This window comes from Coenobita brevimanus, unplaced genomic scaffold (genome assembly GCF_032717465.1).
Source record: "Coenobita brevimanus isolate Jiangsu-jjx unplaced genomic scaffold, ASM3271746v2 jjx.HiC_scaffold_3613, whole genome shotgun sequence".
NCBI lineage: Eukaryota > Metazoa > Arthropoda > Malacostraca > Decapoda > Coenobitidae > Coenobita > Coenobita brevimanus.
The window spans coordinates 24,726-30,969 of NW_027644656.1; the positions used below are offsets into that span (position 1 = coordinate 24,726).

General features: G+C 38.4%; 1 pseudogene; it reads right to left on the reverse strand.

The window, feature by feature from the left end:
* On the reverse strand, positions 1 to 118 carry LOC145390211 (5S ribosomal RNA; annotated as a pseudogene).
* Between the last annotated feature and the right edge of the window lie 6,126 nt (positions 119 to 6,244).

Below are 6,244 nucleotides of genomic sequence, written 5' to 3' on the forward strand. Positions count from 1 at the left end.
TACCAACAGCATCTGGTGTTCCCAGGCGGTCACCCATCCAAGTACTAACCAGACCCAACGTTGCTTAACTTCACTGATCGGACGGGAAGCGGTGTACTCAACGTGGCATGGTATATATGAAAGGATGCGAAGATGTATATTGGATGCAAGAGTTTATAGAGGTTGGGGGAGTGGACTTTCTGACCACTACTTGGTGGTGGCCATAATTAAAGTTCAAGTAAGATGGAGGAATAGAAGAAGGGAAAGATGAGAGGGAGTAGTTTCAAGGAGAGTGGAAAGGTTACAAGAGGATGAGAAAAAGGCAGAGTATAAGAGAGAAGTGGAGGAACGATTGGGCAAATATGAATTGGAGCAGATGGGGGACGTGGAAGGTGTGTGTAGAATATTTACGGAAGAAATATGTGCAGCATGTGATGTGGTGTGTGGAAGGAAGAGAAGATGGAGGGGGGTGCAAGGAACAGCGTGGTGGACTGAAGAGGTGAAACAGGCTGTGGCACAAAAGAAGAAAGCATACAATGAATGGATGAGAAAATAGGGGCGTGGAAGAAGTTGAGAGGCGGAAGAGAGAGTTATATGTAGAAAGAAAGAGAGAGGTGAAAAGATTAGTAAGAGTAAGAAGAGAGTGGATGAGGAATTTGGAAGGAATTTGAGTGTAAAGTGGAGGGACTGTAAGAAAATGTTCTGGAAAGAGATGAAAAGAGTAAGACAGGGTGGAAGTGAAGTTAGCAGGGGAGTGAAAGATAAAAATGGTAGATTACTAGTGGAGATGGGAGAAAAAGTGAGCAGATGGAGAGAACACTTTAAGGAATTGTTGAACGTGGAGGATGGAAGTAATGCGAGTATAAGTGGCTGGGGAATGGCTGGGAGAAGGAGGGAAGTGAGAAGAGAGGAAGAAATCAGTAGGATAGAAGTTGTGGAAGCAATGAAGAAAGTTAAATCAGGGAAAGCCCCAGGAATTGATGGAGTGTGTGGTGAAATGCTGAAGCATGGGGGAGAGATAGTAGTAGAATGGATGTGGAAGATGTGCAGATTGGCCTGGGAGGAAGATAGAGTCCCGGAGGATTGGAAGTCAGGTATAATTATTCCCTTGTACAAAGGAAAATGGGAAAAAGAAGTGTGTGGTAATCATAGGGGCATTTGTCTTGTGTGTGTGTGTGTGTGTGTGTGTGTGTGTGTGTGTGTGTGTGTGTGTGTGTGTGTGTGTGTGTGTACGGAGGAGGAAAAGGTGTGATTCTGTGGGTGGGTTGGTGGGTGTGCGTGCGAGATATGAAGAGTATCTCGTTCTAAGTGTACATATACAAATTTGGACAATGTGTTGCTTCCTGAGTTAAAGAGTGCTGATATGTCTCGCTTCCTGAGCGTGAGAGTGCGTTAACGTGATGTTTTGTGAGTGTGAGAATGAAAGAAATATTATGAATTCTTTAGTGTTAACGCTAAAATACCCTGGTGATTGAGTGTGCGCACTAGAATATAATGCTTCTTGAATGTAAGTGTTACAGAAAGAGTTGCTATTCAGTATGAGAGTGCAAAGATTTTTTGAATGTTTGACCCTATTACTTATTTATTGTACGAGTGCTAAAACGAGATACTGCCTTGAGTGGAAGAGCGCTAGATTTTTTTTTTTTTTTTTTTTTTTTAGATGCTAAAGTGTGTTGTTTCTTGGGTGGGTATGTGGTAGAAACTGATATGTGGGTAAGACGGTGAAGTAGTTCGCAAAGTGAGTACCGTACATGATTTAGGTTTTATGTATAAGAATGTGCAAGAAATTTTTGGTGAACTAGTTCCCAAAGTGAGTATATGATTATGGTTTTATGTATAAGGATGTGCAAGGAATTTTTGTTTATGATGAGTGTGTGCATGGTATAGTATGTATTTGTACCTAACTGTGAATGACTGACACTCTGTAGGTTCATAAGTGTGTGAATAAACTGTAGTGTATCTGGGAGATAGTAAATGAAAGTTTCTGCATGTAGGAACATAAGATATTAAATGCATGGCACTGAATACATTTGCATAGGAATCAGCGCATGATTGGCGTGAGAGAGAGAGAGAGAGAGAGAGAGAGAGAGAGAGAGAGAGAGAGAGAGAGAGAGAGAGACACACACACACACACACACACACACACACACACAGTCAGACAGAAAGACAGACAGACAGACTGACTGAGAGGAACTGAATTATACTGGGTACAGTGCTGTCCATAAGAATATATAAGGTAAAATTAATGTTGAATGCATTTGCGAAGAAATATAAGTGGTGTGTCTATGTACGATGATAACTGCATGGTACTGTCTGTTCACGAGGGTGACTGCATGGCACTGTCTGTTTACAGTGATAACTGTAAGGTACTGTCTGTTTACAGCGATGACATCAAGGTACTGTCTGTTTACGATGATGACTGTAAGCTAATGTCGGTTTACGGTGATGACTTCATGGTAATGTGTATTTGAAATCCTGTGTAAGACACTTATTACATAGTTTTGTTTAAATATGAGTAAAACTGTAATGTAATATTGTAAAAATGTGATAATGTGTGTATGATCATAATGCAGATTGTGTACACTTGTCTGTCAAAGTCTGTCAGTGTTTGATGTTGTGTTTGTAAGAATGTGATTGTGTGTAACAATGGAAATTTGTGATATTGTGTGTATGTTTGAGCAGAATTAACAATGCATAATATGTGAAACATTGTGAAATTTGGACGACTGTGAATGCATGATGTTAAGCGTCCAATTTCAAATACAAAGGAATACAAATACAAAGGAAAGCAAACAGCAAAAAACCTTATGGTCCTTTCGAGGTTGTTTGTTACAGTGGACTATGATTACGAGATCTGATTCTACATGCTGACAGACAAGGATGATAGAGCAAGAAGGCTCCCCCAGCCTCCAAACCCTCCAGGCAAAAGTGAGAAGGACCACCATGCAGCATGGAAAAACTGACATGGAAATTTCATAGGAAAGACTGAAAAAGAATAGTTACATTTTAAAATACTATATCTATAAGCTATTAGTTTGAATGACGTGAAAGAGAAAGTAATAAAGCAAAATGAGTGAGCCAATAAATAAATAACGCATGACATTATGTACAGGTAACCTGAGTAAATGGATCGTCTGTAGACACAGTGTGGAAATTTCGCAGAGTGGATGTTCAGGGTGGTGTGGCAGCCTTGCCTGGTGCTTTTAAGGTAGGCAGCAGTCAATCAGACCCCAGCTCCATTCACCCCGCTATGACAAGGAACTTTCCCATGCAGGACAAGTACACAAGTTACCTTCTGAAGTAGTGACCCGTAGTACATTAATATAATCCTGATGGTGGTCACTTAACTAATGGGGACCCCTCAGTGATCCACAGGCCATCACAGGTCTCGAAAGTAAGAGTTCTGACCGTTAACTCAAGGCTAGCTGTGCAGATTCTAGTCTGTGCTCAGACTACTATATTTGCACTTAACAAATTGATAAATATATTATGACATGACATGATGCTATGTACGGGTATGTTAAGTTTACAGGGTCTCTTGTAGACAGGAGGGGAATGAACTGTCTCATAGCTGGTAAAAGTAAGTCTATTTAATATATTTACGACTCTGTTGAAGAAGTATTTCGCTTGATGGGACTGGAAAAGCTTTTCCATAATTATGTTGCCGTTACTCCACAGGAATGTGTTATTCAGGAATGAACATACTTAACTAGAGGTCAGATAACAACATATCCAAGTGATATTTGAAGGTTAGTACTGTATCACAGTTTACTGCGTTTGTGGGTAATTTGTTCCATATAATTACAACTTTATCAAAGAAAAAATGCTTAGCTTCATGTGACTGAAATCGTTTACCAATAATTATATGACCATTACCGTACCTCTAGTGTAGTATGAGCGATCAACTGTGAAATATTTATCAATGGCGATATCATCATGTCCTTTGAATATTTTGAATACTTTAATTAAATCTCCTTCTAACCTGCATTTAATTTGGGAAAAGAGATACAGGACTTCTAAACATTCCTCTTATGGATTTGATTTCTCCATCTACAGTAGGTATCATCTGTCACTGTACCCTCTCAAGTTCCTCCTTATCCATTTTATAATATGGTGACTAAAACTGAATGCAATACTCCGACTGTGGGTGTACTAGGGAATTATACAAAGTGAGGATAATGTTATCATATTTACATACAAATTCTCTACTTATGAATCCAGTCAATTTATTGGCTTTCTTTACAGCTTCTGTACATTGTTTGCTTGGTTTCAAATAATTTGGTATTATAAGTCCTAAGTCTTTTTCATGGTTTACCGCATCAAATTAGACATTATTTATTTTATAATTTGCTCTTACGTTTTTACTACCAAAATTTAGCATTTTACATTTATATTGGAATCCTTTTGTCATGTGTGGGCCCAGTTAAAGAGTTCATCAAGATATCTCTGAATTGCCTGCCTTTGCAATGCTGTACCTACTCTTTTATCTATTTTAGTATCATCAGCAAATTTTGAAATCTTATTACATAATCCTTCATCAGTATCATTTATGTGTATTAAACAAAGAATAGGACCTAGCACTGAAACTTGAGGCACTCCACTTGTAATGATTTTCCAATTTGACTCTTTCTCATTTAGTACAACTCTCTGCTTTCATCTGGTAAGCCAATCTTCTAGCTGCCTGAGCATACTGCCACTGAAACTATGTCCTTTTAGCTTCTGAATGAGTCTTGTGTGGACCTTTGACATGAGCATTTTGAAAATCGAGGTAGACAACGTCAACAGATTTAGTCTCATCGTTCATGTTCAGTATGTCCTTGAAAAAGTCCTACAGATTCGTGATGCAAGAGCAATTATTCTGAAAACCAAGTAGCAAATTTCTGAGGAGATTATTTGTTTCCAGGTGTCTCAAAAACTAGTCCCAAATAATAACTTCAAGCAATATGCAAAGCACTGATATTAAAATAATTGTGTGGTAGTTTTCTGGTTGTGCTCTGTAACCCTTTTTGAATATTGGGATTACGTTTGCAAGCTTCCATTCACGTGGCACCTTACTGCTCCTTGGTGATATGTTAAATAGCTCAGATAAATGCTTTGACATTTCATTCTTTAGTTCCTTCAATACATGTGATGATTTTTGTCTGGTCCTGGTATTTTATTCTCTATTAATTTGCTAATCGCAAGTAGTATAGTATAAGACACAACTCTGTTCCTACTTTTGTCCGATGTATAATTACAACGGACAAAACATAATAGAAGGCTTGCTACACTCACATTGTCGCAGGTGGCAGAGGTCAACAGTCACACTGAACCACTGTTAACATTCCGTGGCAGAGTCTCTGGAGAAACTGGAAACTTTCTCAGACGCCAGTACCAACTGTTCCAATCATGTCAGGAAGCGAGTACAGTAATGTTCGTCCTTCACGGCATGTTTTCACCAAGTTTCAGGAACAGAGTTGTGTCTTATACTGTGCATCTTGATTATATTGCCATCTTGTATAGGAACTTGGAAAACTTCAGGAATTGTAAGTATGTTTTCTATTGTAAATACTGATGCAAAGAAAGTAATAAGAATTTTTGCCATCTTAGTTTCATCATTAGTGTGCTTTCTGTTGTATGTGATTAATGGCCAGAGTGTTGGAATTATTGCCTTTTTTATCCCTAGGTAACTGAAAAAATCTTTGGGATTTGATTTACTGATACTGGCAAGACGTGCCCCAAGGTCTTTCTTACAGCATTTAATTAATATTTTGGCGGCCGACAATTGTTTTTATCACTTTGGTTCTCTGTAGTATTTAAATTTTTATATGCATGATATTTTGCTACCAGACAGTGTTTAATATCTGAGTTCCACCATTTGGGTTTAAAAATTTTGGCAGGCCTTCTGTTGTGCACTGGAATACATAACCTGACTGCATTGTTGAGAGTTTCTGTTAAAAATTTCTATGCACCATCGACATCTAACGTTTCGACAATGGGATACCAGTCACCTGTACCTGCAGTTTCCTTTAATTTATTAAAATTTGCCCTCTTATAGTTGGGCGCTATCTCGCAACTAGCCCTGGCAGTGTCTTCACATAATTTAATGTTAAACGTAATTATGTGATTATCATTTGTACTAAATTCTTCTGCTATGATAATGTTACTAAATTTTCTGATGTGGCTAGGACAAGTCCTAGGATGCTATCTCCAAGTGCTGGATAATGTACAAACTGATTCAATGAACTTTCATGCAAGTTTAAGTCTAACATTGTGTGCAAGGAGA